The 17902-nt window shown below is 46.0% G+C and overlaps 1 long non-coding RNA gene across 1 annotated transcript; it reads left to right on the top strand.

Moving 5' to 3' along the window:
- The first annotated feature begins 53 nt into the window (after positions 1 to 53).
- Positions 54 to 3940, top strand: LOC146545185 (uncharacterized). Its single transcript, XR_014880857.1, has 3 exons — positions 54 to 1336; positions 1807 to 3056; positions 3527 to 3940. It is a non-coding gene; the product is annotated as an uncharacterized LOC146545185 (long non-coding RNA).
- Positions 3941 to 17902: the final 13962 nt, after the last annotated feature.

Raw genomic sequence — 17902 nt, 5'->3', positions numbered from 1 at the left:
CGACGGCCACACCCGGGGGTGGGATGGGGAGGGACACGGGTGAGCGTGGGAATGGGCGTGGTGATGGGGATAAGGATGGAGATGGGCATAGGGATTGGTATTGGAATAGTAATGAGTATGAACGTGGGTGTGGATTTAGGAATGGATTTAGGGTTGGGAATGGGAAGGGCTTGAGGAATGTCTAGTAGAGCTGGGGGTGGAGAGGACTTGGTGGTGGTTGGGGTGCTGGGATAGAAAATTTACGCTTGTGTCTTGGCAGAATCTAGAGTGCTGGGATGGGGAAGATAGGTAGATGTCCCAGTGGAGGTTGAGGTATCAGATACTGAGGGTTCCACTAGGGCTTGGGATGCCCATATGGATTGGGGTCCTTCGGGGTCTTAGGATGCTGAGATGGAGAGGGTAATTGGGCATCACAGTGATAATTGTGGTGCTGGATTGTGGGAGTCCTGGCAGGGTTTAGGGTGCTGCATGGGGAGTTTGGACTTGGGTTCCATTGAGGTCTGGAGTGCCAGGTTAAAGGGTTCTTGGTGGGGTTTGAGAGACTAGAATGGGGTGAGTTGTTTGGGGAATTATGTTAGGGATCAGGGTGCCAGGCTGGAGGAGGTCCTGGTAGGGTTTGGGATGCCAGGATAGGGAATGGTATAGATATCCCTTTGGGGATTGAGGTTGGAGGGTCCCAGTGAAGTTTGTGGTGCAGTGATGGGGAGTTTGGACTGTGGTCCCAGTGGGGGTTGGGGTGCTGAGCTGGGGGTTCTGTTAGGGATGAGGAGTGCCAAACTGGGGACATCCCAGGAGGGCTTGTGTAAATTATTCTGCTAACATCAGTGTCTCAAAGCTTGCTGGGAACACAGATGGACTTATACAAGTCCAGGCAAGTCCTGGGCAAAGGTGGTGAAATCCTTTGTCTGAAGAACTTTGATGGACAAGGCCAGGGGCAAGGAGAGGAAGATAAGCTGCAGCTAAATAGCTCTGAAGCGGTCTTTTGTGTGAACTTATCTCAGGATGATGGCCATCTCGGGGGATACCACATGACTCTTGCTCAAGCGCCCAGGGATGTCATGTAGGCAGGAGAAAAAGGAGGATAAAAGGAGGAACCGAAAACCAGGAGAGTAGGTGTCTGCCATCAGATCCTTCACCACGGAATTCCTGCGTGCTGGCAGACTCCCCTAGGCCTGCTACCTGAGTCCTGCCGCTTCCTCCTGGATCGGCTCCGCGACTTCCTTCTGCCACCTGCTTGCTGCCCAAGGCCGGCCACGCTGCTTCTCTCTTCCCCGCTGCTGCTTCTACCTCGGACCATCGAAACGTCGTGCAACGGGATCGCTGCTGGATCCTGGTGGTGACTATCCCCGCTTCCCTCTCTTTTCTATCTCCCTCCTTCCCTTCCCCGTCTCCCTGAGTAGGATTATAATAAACTGGTCGGATCAACATTTGAACCGTTGTTTCTTAATCTCACGCCGGGTATATAATATTAAAAGAACCTCATCTCCCTCCCATAAATCGGAGCGAGACAGCTTGGTGTGCTGAGATGGGGAGAATGAATGAGGGTCCTGAGGGGTTTAGAGGTACAGGGATGGAAAGGATATGGAGCATCCTTGAGGCTTTTTGGGTGCCAAGTCAGGGAGGAAGGTGGGGGTCCCAAGAGGAATCAGGGAGATTCTATCTGTGATCTGATGCACTGCAGGGTCTACTGTTGGGGTCAATATGTTAAACTGCTGCCTCAAATTTGCTACTCTGCCTAATACCATTCCCCTCCCCCTCTACAGCCTCCTCCCCAGAGGGCAGGTTTCATTTTCTATTTCTTTTCAGTACACTTATCTTCAGAGAGAACTGAGGTCACGTGGCCGAGTTTTCCTCCTTGACTTCAAGACACAGGAACTTGCATTCAGCTACAAAACCAAGCGAACTGCAAATCTCATCATATCATATGACTCCAAGCAATAGCCTTAAAGTCAGTGGTAAACATTTCAAGGCACTAAAGACAACCATGGGAACTGTTCCTCATCTGAGTCCACACATCCCCTGGTACCAGCGTGATGAAATAGCCCCTGCCAGAAATAGGTGGTGAAATCCTTTATCTGAAGGAAATAGATGAACAAGTCCAGGCAAGTCCTGGGCAACGGTGGTGAAATCCTTAGTCTGGAGAACTTTGATGAACAAGTCCAGGCAAGTCCTGGGCAAAGGTTGAGAAATCCTTTGTCTGAAGAACATAGATGAACAAGTCCAGGCAAGTCCTGGGCAAAGGTTGAGAAATCCTTTGTCTGAAGGAAATAGATGAACAAGTCCAGGCAAGTCCTGGGCAAAGGTTGAGAAATCCTTTGTCTGAAGGAAATAGATGAACAAGTCCAGGCAAGTCCTGGGCAAAGGTTGAGAAATCCTTTGTCTGGAGAACATAGACGAACAAGTCCAGGCAAGTCCTGGGCAAAGGTTGAGAAATCCTTTGTCTGAAGGACATAGATGAACAAGTCCAGGCAAGTCCTGGGCAAAGGTTGAGAAATCCTTTGTCTGGAGAACTTTGATGAACAAGTCCAGGCAAGTCCTGGGCAACGGTGGTGAAATCCTTTGTCTGGAGAACATAGATGAACAAGTCCAGGCAAGTCCTGGGCAAAGGTGGTGAAATCCTTTGTATGGAGAACTTTGATGGACAAGGCCAGGGGCAAGGAGAGGAAGATAAGCTGCAGCTAAATAGCTCTGAAGCGGTCTTTTGTGTGAACTTATCTCAGGATGATGGCCATCTCGGGGGATACCACATGACTCTTGCTCAAGCGCCCAGGGATGTCATGTAGGCAGGAGAAAAAGGAGGATAAAAGGAGGAACCGAAAAACCATGAGAGTAGGTGTCTGCCATCAGATCCCTCACCACGGAATTCCTGCGTGCTGGCAGACTCCCCTAGGCCTGCTACCTGAGTCCTGCCGCTTCCTCCTGGATCGGCTCCGCGACTTCCTTCTGCCACCTGCTTGCTGCCCAAGGCCGGCCACGCTGCTTCTCTCTCCCCCGCTGCTGCTTCTACCTCGGACCATCGAAACGTCGTGCAACGGGATCGCTGCTGGATCCTGGTGGTGACTATCCCCGCTTCCCTCTCTTTTCTATCTCCCTCCTTCCCTTCCCCGTCTCCCTGAGTAGGATTATAATAAACTGGTCGGATCAACATTTGAACCGTTGTTTCTTAATCTCACGCCGGGTATATAATATTAAAAGAACCTCATCTCCCTCCCATAAATCGGAGCGAGACAGCTTGGTGTGCTGAGATGGGGAGAATGAATGAGGGTCCTGAGGGGTTTAGAGGTACAGGGATGGAAAGGATATGGAGCATCCTTGAGGCTTTTTGGGTGCCAAGTCAGGGAGGAAGGTGGGGGTCCCAAGAGGAATCAGGGAGATTCTATCTGTGATCTGATGCACTGCAGGGTCTACTGTTGGGGTCAATATGTTAAACTGCTGCCTCAAATTTGCTACTCTGCCTAATACCATTCCCCTCCCCCTCTACAGCCTCCTCCCCAGAGGGCAGGTTTCATTTTCTATTTCTTTTCAGTACACTTATCTTCAGAGAGAACTGAGGTCACGTGGCCGAGTTTTCCTCCTTGACTTCAAGACACAGGAACTTGCATTCAGCTACAAAACCAAGCGAACTGCAAATCTCATCATATCATATGACTCCAAGCAATAGCCTTAAAGTCAGTGGTAAACATTTCAAGGCACTAAAGACAACCATGGGAACTGTTCCTCATCTGAGTCCACACATCCCCTGGTACCAGCGTGATGAAATAGCCCCTGCCAGAAATAGGTGGTGAAATCCTTTATCTGAAGGAAATAGATGAACAAGTCCAGGCAAGTCCTGGGCAACGGTGGTGAAATCCTTTGTCTGAAGAACATAGATGAACAAGTCCAGGCAAGTCCTGGGCAACGGTGGTGAAATCCTTTGTCTGAAGGAACTAGATGAACAAGTCCAGGCAAGTCCTGGGCAAAGGTTGAGAAATCCTTTGTCTGAAGGAAATAGATGAACAAGTCCAGCCAAGTCCTGGGCAAAAGGTGAGAAATCCTTTGTCTGAGGAACTTTGATGAACAAGTCCAGGCAAGTCCTGGGCAAAGGTTGAGAAATCCTTTGTCTGGAGAACATAGACGAACAAGTCCAGGCAAGTCCTGGGCAAAGGTTGAGAAATCCTTTGTCTGAAGAAAATAGATGAACAAGTCCAGGCAAGTCCTGGGCAAAGGTTGAGAAATCCTTTGTCTGGAGAAATTTGATGAACAAGTCCAGGCAAGTCCTGGGCAACGGTGGTGAAATCCTTTGTCTGGAGAACATAGATGAACAAGTCCAGGCAAGTCCTGGGCAAAGGTGGTGAAATCCTTTGTATGGAGAACTTTGATGGACAAGGCCAGGGGCAAGGAGAGGAAGATAAGCTGCAGCTAAATAGCTCTGAAGCGGTCTTTTGTGTGAACTTATCTCAGGATGATGGCCATCTCGGGGGATACCACATGACTCTTGCTCAAGCGCCCAGGGATGTCATGTAGGCAGGAGAAAAAGGAGGATAAAAGGAGGAACCGAAAAACCATGAGAGTAGGTGTCTGCCATCAGATCCCTCACCACGGAATTCCTGCGTGCTGGCAGACTCCCCTAGGCCTGCTACCTGAGTCCTGCCGCTTCCTCCTGGATCGGCTCCGCGACTTCCTTCTGCCACCTGCTTGCTGCCCAAGGCCGGCCACGCTGCTTCTCTCTCCCCCGCTGCTGCTTCTACCTCGGACCATCGAAACGTCGTGCAACGGGATCGCTGCTGGATCCTGGTGGTGACTATCCCCGCTTCCCTCTCTTTTCTATCTCCCTCCTTCCCTTCCCCGTCTCCCTGAGTAGGATTATAATAAACTGGTCGGATCAACATTTGAACCGTTGTTTCTTAATCTCACGCCGGGTATATAATATTAAAAGAACCTCATCTCCCTCCCATAAATCGGAGCGAGACAGCTTGGTGTGCTGAGATGGGGAGAATGAATGAGGGTCCTGAGGGGTTTAGAGGTACAGGGATGGAAAGGATATGGAGCATCCTTGAGGCTTTTTGGGTGCCAAGTCAGGGAGGAAGGTGGGGGTCCCAAGAGGAATCAGGGAGATTCTATCTGTGATCTGATGCACTGCAGGGTCTACTGTTGGGGTCAATATGTTAAACTGCTGCCTCAAATTTGCTACTCTGCCTAATACCATTCCCCTCCCCCTCTACAGCCTCCTCCCCAGAGGGCAGGTTTCATTTTCTATTTCTTTTCAGTACACTTATCTTCAGAGAGAACTGAGGTCACGTGGCCGAGTTTTCCTCCTTGACTTCAAGACACAGGAACTTGCATTCAGCTACAAAACCAAGCGAACTGCAAATCTCATCATATCATATGACTCCAAGCAATAGCCTTAAAGTCAGTGGTAAACATTTCAAGGCACTAAAGACAACCATGGGAACTGTTCCTCATCTGAGTCCACACATCCCCTGGTACCAGCGTGATGAAATAGCCCCTGCCAGAAATAGGTGGTGAAATCCTTTATCTGAAGGAAATAGATGAACAAGTCCAGGCAAGTCCTGGGCAACGGTGGTGAAATCCTTTGTCTGAAGAACATAGATGAACAAGTCCAGGCAAGTCCTGGGCAACGGTGGTGAAATCCTTTGTCTGAAGGAAATAGATGAACAAGTCCAGGCAAGTCCTGGGCAAAGGTTGAGAAATCCTTTGTCTGAAGGAAATAGATGAACAAGTCCAGGCAAGTCCTGGGCAAAGGTTGAGAAATCCTTTGTCTGGAGAACTTTGATGAACAAGTCCAGGCAAGTCCTGGGCAAAGGTTGAGAAATCCTTTGTCTGGAGAACATAGACGAACAAGTCCAGGCAAGTCCTGGGCAAAGGTTGAGAAATCCTTTGTCTGAAGGACATAGATGAACAAGTCCAGGCAAGTCCTGGGCAAAGGTTGAGAAATCCTTTGTCTGGAGAACTTTGATGAACAAGTCCAGGCAAGTCCTGGGCAACGGTGGTGAAATCCTTTGTCTGGAGAACATGATGAACAAGTCCAGGCAAGTCCTGGGCAAAGGTGGTGAAATCCTTTGTATGGAGAACTTTGATGACAAGTCCAGGGCAATCTGCGGCCTACCACGTGTGTCTTTCTCAAGCGAATAGGGAAGTCAAGTAGGCAAGTGGCAAAGGTGGATAAAAGGAGGAACCGAAAACCTATGAGAGTAGGTGTCTGCCATCAGATCCCTCACCACGGAATTCCTGCGTGCTGGCAGACTCCCCTAGGCCTGCTACATGAGTCCTGCCGCTTCATCCTGGATCGGTTCCGCGACTTCCTTCTGATGTCTGGTTGCAGCTCAAGGCCGGCCACGCTGCTTCTCTCTCCCCCGCTGCTGCATCTACCTCGGACCATCGAAACGTCGTGCAACGGGATCGCTGCTGGATCCTGGTGGTGACGATCCCCGCTTCCCTCTCTTTTCTATCTCCCTCCTTCCCTTCCCCGTCTGCCTGAGTAGGACTATAATAAACTGGTCGGATCAACAATTGAACCGTTGTTTCATAGTCTCACGCCGGGTATATAAGGTTAAAAGAACCTCATCTCCCTCCCATAAATCGGAGCGAGACAGCTTGGTGTGCTGAGATGGGCAGAATGAATGAGGGTCCTGAGGGGTTTAGAGGTACAGGGATGGAAAGGATATGGAGCATCCTTGAGGCTTTTTGGGTGCGAAGTCAGGGAGGAAGGTGGGGGTCCCAAGATGAATCAGGGAGATTCCATCTGTGATCTGATGCACTCCAGGGTCAACTGTTGGTGTCAATATGTTAAACTGCTGCCTGAAATTTGCTACTCTAGCTAATACCATTCCCCTCCCCCTCTACAGCCTCCTCCCCAGAGGGCAGGTTTCATTTTCTATTTCTTTTCAGTACACTTATCTTCAGAGAGAACTGAGGTCACGTGGCCGAGTTTTCCTCCTTGACTGCAAGACACAGGAACTTGCATTCAGCTACAAAACCAAGCGAACTGCAAATCTCATCATATCATATGACTCCAAGCAATAGCCTTAAAGTCAGTGGTAAACATTTCAAGTCACTAAAGACAACCATGGGAACTGTTCCTCATCTGAGTCCACACATCCCCTGGTACCAGCAGGATGAAATAGCCCCTGGCAGAAATAGGTGGTGAAATCCTTTATCTGAAGGAACTAGATGAACAAGTCCAGGCAAGTCCTGGGCAACGGTGGTGAAATCATATGTCTGAAGTAAATAGATGAACAAGTCCAGGCAAGTCCTGGGCAAAGGTTGAGAAATCCTTAGTCTGAAGGAAATAGATGAACAAGTCCAGGCAAGTCCTGGGCAAAGGTTGAGAAAGCCTTTGTCTGAAGGAAATGGATGAACAAGTCCAGGCAAGTCCTGGGCAAAGGTTGAGAAATCCTTTGTCTGAAGGAAATAGATGAACAAGTCCAGGCAAGTCCTGGGCATAGGTTGAGAAATCCTTTGTCTGGAGAACTTTGATGAACAAGTCCAGGCAAGTCCTGGGCAACGGTTGAGAAATCCTTTGTCTGGAGAACATAGACGAACAAGTCCAGGCAAGTCCTGGGCAAAGGTTGAGAAATCCTTTGTCTGAAGGACATAGATGAACAAGTCCAGGCAAGTCCTGGGCAAAGGTTGAGAAATCCTTTGTCCGGAGAACTTTGATGAACAAGTCCAGGCAAGTCCTGGGCAACGGTGGTGAAATCCTTTGTCTGGAGAACTTTGATGAACAAGTCCAGGCAAGTCCTGGGCAACGGTGGTGAAATCCTTTGTCTGAAGGAAATAGATGAACAAGTCCAGGCAAGTCCTGGGCAACGGTGGTGAAATCCTTAGTCTGGAGAACTTTGATGAACAAGTCCAGGCAAGTCCTGGGCAAAGGTTGAGAAATCCTTTGTCTGGAGAACATAGACGAACAAGTCCAGGCAAGTCCTGGGCAAAGGTTGAGAAATCCTTTGTCTGGAGAACATAGACGAACAAGTCCAGGCAAGTCCTGGGCAAAGGTTGAGAAATCCTTTGTCTGGAGAACTTTGATGAACAAGTCCAGGCAAGTCCTGGGCAAAGGTTGAGAAATCCTTTGTCTGAAGGAAATAGATGAACAAGTCCAGGCAAGTCCTGGGCAACGGTGGTGAAATCCTTTGTCTGAAGAACATAGATGAACAAGTCCAGGCAAGTCCTGGGCAAAGGTTGAGAAATCCTTTGTCTGGAGAACTTTGATGAACAAGTCCAGGCAAGTCCTGGGCAACGGTGGTGAAATCCTTTGTCTGGAGAACTTTGATGAACAAGTCCAGGCAAGTCCTGGGCAACGGTGGTGAAATCCTTTGTCTGGAGAACATAGATGAACAAGTCCAGGCAAGTCCTGGGCAAAGGTGGTGAAATCCTTTGTATGGAGAACTTTGATGGACAAGGCCAGGGGCAAGGAGAGGAAGATAAGCTGCAGCTAAATAGCTCTGAAGCGGTCTTTTGTGTGAACTTATCTCAGGATGATGGCCATCTCGGGGGATACCACATGACTCTTGCTCAAGCGCCCAGGGATGTCATGTAGGCAGGAGAAAAAGGAGGATAAAAGGAGGAACCGAAAAACCATGAGAGTAGGTGTCTGCCATCAGATCCCTCACCACGGAATTCCTGCGTGCTGGCAGACTCCCCTAGGCCTGCTACCTGAGTCCTGCCGCTTCCTCCTGGATCGGCTCCGCGACTTCCTTCTGCCACCTGCTTGCTGCCCAAGGCCGGCCACGCTGCTTCTCTCTCCCCCGCTGCTGCTTCTACCTCGGACCATCGAAACGTCGTGCAATGGGATCGCTGCTGGATCCTGGTGGTGACTATCCCCGCTTCCCTCTCTTTTCTATCTCCCTCCTTCCCTTCCCCGTCTCCCTGAGTAGGATTATAATAAACTGGTCGGATCAACATTTGAACCGTTGTTTCTTAATCTCACGCCGGGTATATAATATTAAAAGAACCTCATCTCCCTCCCATAAATCGGAGCAAGACAGCTTGGTGTGCTGAGATGGGGAGAATGAATGAGGGTCCTGAGGGGTTTAGAGGTACAGGGATGGAAAGGATATGGAGCATCCTTGAGGCTTTTTGGGTGCCAAGTCAGGGAGGAAGGTGGGGGTCCCAAGAGGAATCAGGGAGATTCTATCTGTGATCTGATGCACTGCAGGGTCTACTGTTGGGGTCAATATGTTAAACTGCTGCCTCAAATTTGCTACTCTGCCTAATACCATTCCCCTCCCCCTCTACAGCCTCCTCCCCAGAGGGCAGGTTTCATTTTCTATTTCTTTTCAGTACACTTATCTTCAGAGAGAACTGAGGTCACGTGGCCGAGTTTTCCTCCTTGACTTCAAGACACAGGAACTTGCATTCAGCTACAAAACCAAGCGAACTGCAAATCTCATCATATCATATGACTCCAAGCAATAGCCTTAAAGTCAATGGTAAACATTTCAAGGCACTAAAGACAACCATGGGAACTGTTCCTCATCTGAGTCCACACATCCCCTGGTACCAGCGTGATGAAATAGTCCCTGCCAGAAATAATCCCTTCTTTTTTCAAGGGTGAACCAAATTGTGGACTGGCAGATGCTCAAGTCACCAGCTTTAATCACGATTTAATCATGAGTTCAATCAGCAAGCTGGAAACTAGTTCTTGCTAAGTCATTTTCAGCTGATTTCATGTGTGCAACATAGTTTCATAAAAGGTGAATTCCTCTAGGTTGGTAAATCTGTTTGTGTCTTGCAATCAGTTGCCTTTATATTATATTCTAAATGAAATATTAAAGTTGATATTATTACATAAGACAGCTAGACACCTTGCTAGCATCTATAAAGCAAAATGTATCTTAACACAGATTTACTTTGGCTCTAACATTTTACTTTTTCTTAAATTTCCTCAGCTGCTTTTGAAGAACCATCTCCAAGAACTGGTTGCCGGATGACAATTTTTCACCTGGGAACTGCCTCAGGCTCTTTTTTGCCCAAGTATTGCACAGCAATCGGAGAACACACACATAAGACATTTGAACTAGATGGATATTTCTTAAAATTTCATTTTCTATGGATATCTTGCAAATTATTCATCAAAGACAGTATTTGGGATGCATCAGCAGACTGTGTATGTGTGTACAAAGGAAGGTTTTCCCAAGGCTCCCTCTCACCAGTTGTGCATTCTGCACTCCTGCCAGCCAGTGATGGTCGTTTCTCCCTGCTGCTCCACTCAGCAATGGAAAGTTATCTGAAGCCTTATTTTCAAATGCTGAAACTTTTACAAGAGAGCCCAGTATGTGTGAAAACACACAGGCTATAAAAGGGATAAAGAGAAAAATCCTGATTTCATCCCTTCCTGCCCCTCATTGCAGAGAGAGGTAGCAATCCCTTAGTGGTTATTTGTACTCGACACTTCACTGTGAAACCATAGCCTTGGCTTACCAAAAGCATGATTTGCACTTCAAAATACTTGGATTTTTAAAACCTGTGCAAATAGCCCTTAAGGCTTGGCTGCGTTGGTGGTAGAGTCTGTGGGCTCTGGCTCCTAAATTCTGTTATATTATTTTGGCAACTAAGATGTCCCACAGCTGTCTCCATACCTTTTGTCCCCCTAGGATTTCTATCTCTCTGCAGAGGCAAAGAGGTGCAGGATCCCATTTAAATCTGGAGAGGGAGAGAGAAAGGGAGAGGGAGAGTGAGAGCGAGAGAGAGATGGAGAGGGAGAGGGAAAGGATCCTTCATTTTTCCCAAAGCCTTGGTTGGATAAAAGTCTGGAGAGGTCTGTCTTTGTGATCTTACAGAAATATGGATGAGAATTGTTAATGCTACTTGCAAAAATAGCAAAGTGAGAAAAAGGAAACCGAGTAAGAAAATACCCAAGAATTTCTCTAACAACTAGAAATTAAAAAGAAGTAATTAAAACAAAGAAAATAAAGACTCAAGAAAATTTAATTTAACTATTAGATGATGGTTGTATACTTACAATCAAAAAAGCCAAGACACTCCAGTAGTTTCAGGTAGTAAGGGATGCAAAAAGCAATCCTGGCAATTTTGTACATGTGAAAGGAAGGATAGAGTAAATCTCTGAATTCTCAGAGAGAAAAGAATCAAATAATGGAAACCACAGAAAATACTTACTAGATTTTTTTCTCTTTAAAGAAGGATTAGCCAGGTCGCACTGGCAAGTAAAATTGGTTTATAAAGAGTAGAGCAGAGACAGAACAGGACAAGAATGTGTCAAAAGATGAAATGAGGTAAATCTGAGGTATGCCAGAGCCTGAAGAAACCTGTGCAGGAGGGGCTATGAAGTAAGGCCAGGGCAGCTGACCTAAACCCACCAAAGAAGTATTCCATACTGTAGGGTGTTATACTCAGCAATAAAAATGAAGAAAGAGGAAGAAGGGGGACTATCGTAATAAAAATGTTCATTCTGCTAAACAATTGTTACTTGCATTGAAACCTTGTTCTCCAAGACATAGCTGCCCATCAAAGTGAAAACACCACAGCAAGGAAGAACATTTCCTTGCTCAATGAAAACCAACCTTGACCAAGGAAGTGACAATTGGAATATAAAAGAAGTGGTGGTACAGGCTGTCCAGAGAAGTTTTCCCCGGATGTGTTCAAAGCCAGGTTGGATGGGGCCCTCGGCAGCCTGCACTGGTGTGTAATCTAGTGGTTGGCAACTCTACTCACGGCAGGGGGGTTGGAACTAGATGATCTTTGAGGTTCCTTCCAACCCAAACCAATTTATGACTCTGCCAGGGCATCTTCCATTGCCATTTCCATGCTCGTGAGCATAACACATGGACTGAACACATCTACAGCCACAGCAGTGATGAGCAGCATCAACAAAAGGAGAACTTAGCAGCATGGATCAGTTAAGTGTTTTGGACCGCCAGATTTAAAAATGCATAAAATAGGTGGATGGTGTTGAACTAAATTAAGGTCTTTATTATTATTCTTATTATTTTCTGTTTCTCAGTGCTCCTGCTCTATTTTACCCTATGGTTACTGAGAACCCATTCATTTTCTTCTTGACTTTGGGTTCTTATCATCTATCATCTCCTGAAAAAGGTTCTCCATATTCCTTGAAGACAATGTGTTTTTTTTTTTTTCTCCTCTGCTTGAAAAAGCAAGTAAACTCTTTTGTTACAAAAAAAAAAAAAAAAAAAAAAAAAAAAAAAAAAAAGGTGTCTTGGAGCACTGGGAGTTTTCCAGTCCATTGCAATACCTACTGACAACTGTCACCTTGTCTCATGCACAGCTGGCCAAAATCCTCAGTATGCAACGTGGCACTGGCTAACACGCTGCAGTCTTCGCTGTGTTTTGGGCTCTAATTCCCAAACACTTCAGGATAAGGCTGAGTGTTGCAGGGCTTCCTCATTTCAAGGGCACGGAGCTCTGGGGAGCTGCTGGCTCAGGATCAGGTGGGATACTTGGTTCTGGGCCAAGTGCCCCATCTGATTTGCATCTGCTTCTCCTTGCACTGAGATGAGAAGGAAATTAGAATGCAGGAAATAGTGTTCGTTTCCATGTCTCATGCCTCTTTTATTTATTTTTTTATTATTTTCTTTTTTTTAGGTCTGTTACATTTTTGAAAAGTTGCCATGGCCTTGGATGTCTTTACAGCAGTGCTGTACAATCACTGGTTGAAAAAACCAAGCTTTGCTTTGTAGCAGCTGCTGTTGGGTGGGATCCGTCTCACTTATCTTTAGTTGAGATGTCTTCTGTCTCCTGTTATAGTCAGTGGAGGAAAATAGCCTCTTGGAGGACACATTCCTCTGATCTATTCTGGTCATCTCTGAGATGAAGTGAGTCCTCTCTGTCTCTAGCTGTAGATGTCCCTGTTCATTGCAGGGGAATGGACCAAATGAAGATCAACTAGACAAATTCTTCTGCAATGAACATGGACATCTACGTGAACAGAGACTGTCAAAGGTCCCTTCCAACTCAAATGATTCTATGATTTTATGATTCTGTGATGACAAGCATTCAGTGGCAGTCCTGTGCGTCAGAAAAGTCATGTGAACGTTTGCTAATTTTTACAGCAACACAACATTGGTTTCTTCCAGTCACTTGCCCTTTAAGGTTTTTTGTATCCCCAAGTCCCCAGTGTAATGCAGAGGATAAGGAATGTCTGCAGATAGTTACTGTGACATGAATGGGAGGAGGATGCAGAGATCTGCCCTTTTCAGAATGACACGTACATTTTTTATTTGAATTTATTTCTCATCTGATAGAGGAATTGTTTCTGAAAACAAGAGCCCTTGAGAAAATTTTCTTTAACTGATACTTCAAACAGGTTTCATTCATGCTGCCATCAGAATGGATCACTGCTGATTAAAGAGTAACTGGTCCTTATTCTTGCCAAATTATCTCCTTTTTTTTTTTTTCTTTCTAATTGTTTTTAAAAGATCTGACGTATTTAACATTCACTTCTAGGTTATGTTCATAAGCAAGTGGCCAGCACCAATTTTAATAACAACCAAGACTTTGTATTGCTTTATACTCTGAGGAGCAGTTGTCAGGATAATAACTATATTTTTAGTAACCACCTTAGCTACATTATCATGAGATATTCAGTTTCCAGCTCTGAATGAATGGGAATAACTTCATACTCTACAGGGCCTGTGCTTTTATTTGCATGCCATGTTTGGCTTGGAGCTGGGGCTCTCAGACAGTGTTTGCTCAGCTCATATCTGGCCACGTGAGCCAGTGAGGCAGGCAGCTAGGGCTTCCAGGGCTGTGTCAGGCTGTGTGGATATGCAGGAAGAGGCATGTCTCAGCCTCCCTTCCTCTCTCCTCTCCCTTAAAACACCTCAGCTGTGCAAATCAGTCCATTAGTGGACATCTCCTTCATCCTGCAAGGCCATTCCTTCTTCTGTAGTAGGAGGCAAATGTAAAGGAACCTCCTATAGGTCCCACTATCCCTACAGAAATGGTCATCCTACATCAGGATGGGCCCTCTTGACATCCTATATCATCCTACATCCCTACAGGGATGATGGTTATACACCACTCTAGATTCCTGCAGTGCCTACAGACCTCATTGATGACAGGGTAGCTCATCTTTACCAGTGCAAGAAATTAGAGGTCAGACCCTGCTCCTTAGTCCTACAAAGAGTTCAACAGCTGAGAAATCACTCTCCTACTCTGTTGGTAGGGTAAAAAGCCCATCCCAGACCAATTAGTTCACATACTGTTTGTAGAACTCCATCCTGACTAGAGAATGATTTGATGATTAAGAGTGGACAGAAACTCCTGTTTTAGTGACTGGCTTTGCTACAGTCTTGGTACATTATCTTGGGAGTTCTGCAAGTAATTCATAGAATTATAGAATCAGTAAGATTGGAAAAGACAGCTAAGATCATTTAGTCCCACCATCAACCCATTATCAGCATGCCCACTGAACAATGTCCCTAAGTTACCAACATGATGGGGTGTACCTTTAATTCAGACCATTTTGCTGATTATATATATAGAAAAAGTTCTAAAACACAGTGCAACTGATGAGGGTGGAGAACTGCAGAGAGGCTGGGATTTTTTGAATTGACTTTACCACTGAAATGAGATGAGACAGCCAAAGATTACCTATCTGGAGTACAAGTACCTACATAAGCATAGCCAGAGGCTGTGCTTTGGATTTCCTGAGAGTGTTTCTTTCTATGGGATATTGGCAACACTGCAGCACATACAAAACTCTGTGTTAGTGAGGCTGTGACTGCTGGGGCAATGAGGAGAAAGCAATGAGGAAAACAGCTAGAAGGAACTAAGGAGTTATCCTTTAAGGAAGCAACAAGATCAGCTGCCCAGATGAAGTGCCTCTACACCAATGCATGCAGCTTGGGAAACAAACAGAAGGAACTAGAAGCTACTGTGCTGCTTGAAAGCTATCATCACCAAAACCTGTTGGGATGATTCCCACAACTGGAGTATGGCTATCAATGGCTACAAGATATTCAGAAGGAACAGGCAAGGAAGGAGGGGTAGGGGTGTTCCTATCTACATCAGAAAAGGAATAAATTGTGAAGTTATCCCTAAAGAACAATCATGAGCAAGTCAAGAGCCAGTGAGTGACAATTAGAGACTGAGGCAGCAAAGGGAGCCTTGTGATCAGTGTCTACTACAGGCTACCAGATCAGTGAGACCCTGTCGATGAGGCTTTCTCCCTCCAGCTACGTGAGATTTCCAAGTGCTCATCCCGCTGGGGAATTTTATATCATTGAATCATAGAATGGCTTGGGTTGGAAGGGACCTCAGGGGTCATCAAGCTCCAATCCCCCTGCTGCAAGCAAGACTGCCAACCTCCATATCTAATGCTGGACTTCAACCACCATCTGCTGGAAGAGTAGCACAGTGAGCTGGAGGCAATCCAGGAGGCTCCTGGTATGCATTGAGGATAACTTCCTGAGTCAAGTAATTGACAACTCCACCAAGGAGAATGCAATACTGGACCTGTTGCTCACCCATGCAAATGAACTGATTGGTGATATCAAGATTGGAGGCTGCCTGGGCTGTAGTGACCATGCTATGGTTGAGTTCATGCACCAGAGAGACATGAGACAGGTGAAGAGCAAAATTAAGAAGCTAAACTTTAGGAAAGCTAACTTCCAGCTCTTCAGAGAGTTAGTCAACAAAACTCCCTGGGACTGTCCTCATGAGCAAGGATGCAGAGCAGAGCTGGTAGACCTTTCAGGGGGGTTTCTTCAGGGCACAAGAGCTTTCCATCAAAGGTGAAGCAAGTCAGGAAAGGAAGGCAAGAGACTAGCATGGCTGAACTGGGACCTGCTGGTCAAACTGAAGAGCAAGGAGAAAATGCACAGACAGTGGAAAAAAGGGACAGGTACTGTGGAAAGACTGTAAGGAAGCTGCTAGGCTGTGTAGGGATGGGGTCAGGCCAAGGCCCATCTTGAACTGAACTTGGCTAGGGATGCCAGAAGGAGCAAGAAAGGCTTCTACAGGTACCTCAACCAGAAAAGAAAAGTCCAGAAGGCTGTACTCTCCACTAGTGAGTGACACAAGCAGGCTGGAAACAACAGACAAGGAGAAGGCTGAGGTAATTTTTTTTTTTTTTTTTTATTATGGTCTTCCCTGACAACTTCTCACCACACAGCCCCCAAACATTTTGTTTGGTAGGAGGAGATTGGGGAAGCAAGTTCCCTCCCACTTTAAGTGAAGATCATGACCACCTGGGAAGCCTGAAAATCCACAAGTCTACGGGTCCTGATGAGATACATCCCAGAGTCCTCAGGGAATTGGCTGATGCAGTTGCCAAGCCACTCTCTATGGTATTTGAAAAGTTGTGGCAATCAGGTAAAGTCCCTGGTGACTGGAAAAAAGGAAACATCATATCCATTTTTAAAAAGAGTAAAAAGGAAGATCCCAGGAACTACTGACCTGTCAGTCTCACCTCTGTGCCAGGGAAGATCATGGAAGCAATGCTAAGGCACATGGAAGGCAGGGAGGTGATACGAGAGAACCAGATTGACTTCATCAAGGGCAAATCCTGCTTGATCGACCTAGTGGCCTTCTATGATGGTGTCACTGCATCAGTGAACAAGGGAAGAGTCACTGATGTCATCTATCTGGACTTCAATAAGACCTTTGACACTTGTCCCCCTGAACATGCTCCAATAGGTCCACATTTCTCCTGTACTGAGGACTCCACATCTGGTTGCAGTACTCCAGGTGAGGTCATACCAGCACAAAGAAGTGGATTAAAGACTCCAAATCTGCTTTTCAGAGAAATCTCTTCCTTGAAAATGAAACTTTCTTCTTAGACAGTAAAAGAAAAGTTAAAGTACAACTTCTCTGTACCTTCTGGCATAGGGCTGAACTTTGGGAGCGCATTATGTGCAGATTTGTGGCTTGGACACATACTGTGTAAAAACAGGATGGCCATATCCAGCTGCCTTCAGGCTCGAGAGGAGATTTGAATTTTTGGCCATTGTGGCCTGGGCAGAATGCCCGAGGTTTGGATTGAAACAGTGGATTTAGCTTTGCAACAAGATGCCTTTTCCAGGAATAATGCTGATTAAGAGGTGCTTGCTGATGTTTCTTATACCTTTCCCCTTTTGGGAAGATCAGAGTCCTGACCAGACAAAAAAAGGGATAAAGAAAAAAAGAATCAAATACGATTTCGTTCTTTACAGTTCTTCTGAATCCCTGACAAGTCTGAGATTTCCCCAGAGGAAATGAAGTCTTTTTCTCTTCATGACAGTGGTTTTGGATGAGCCCTTTCAGATGTTTTGCTGCATCTCAGAGCCTGATTTCTGGGTAACTATGAGAAAAAAATCAGTTAGGAAATGGGGACTTAACCAACTGACAAAATGTTAAATATTCACAAAACTCATGTAGCATGAACCAGAGAGAGCCTTAATTATTTTTTTCCCTGGGTTCTATAGCTCACTGAGAGAGTCTTGAAATAAAATGTTAATTTGCCAAAACCTGGCAAATATGCACCGCTTTCAAGCCTTTCTTCAATTAGCACTTGAAAACCACACGTTCCTTCACAAGCCATCCTTGATGTTTTATAAATGTTATCGTTAAGACATCGTTTCTACTTCCTTTAATGAATTTTTTACAGCTTCAGTAAAGATATTACTTTAGTTCAGGCTGCAGACTCTCATCCTGAGAAGAGACCTCTCTCATAGGATATTTTTCATCGGATATTTCTAAAACAACAAATGCTACCTAACTTTAAGCTAATAGCCTGCAAGAAGGCTCCATCTGTATTTACAGTGCAATCTTAGCTGCAGAAATATGGGTTAGGAGCATGATATAAGTGCACATATACAGCAAATCTTTCAGAAGAAGGCTGGATCCCCTGGCTGGGTTTCACCTTTGGATTAGTGAGGGTGCTTCCTTCCAGAAAAACACTTGAGTGTGCAGAAAGTGAGGTGGTAATGGTCTTGGGATTGAAAAT

Source organism: Meleagris gallopavo, chromosome 1 (assembly GCF_905368555.1).
Source record: "Meleagris gallopavo chromosome 1, MGAL_WU_HG_1.1, whole genome shotgun sequence".
Taxonomy (NCBI): Eukaryota; Metazoa; Chordata; class Aves; order Galliformes; family Phasianidae; genus Meleagris; species Meleagris gallopavo.
The sequence above is the reverse complement of the archived record's forward strand: the minus strand, read 5'-3'. Positions and strand labels throughout refer to the sequence as shown.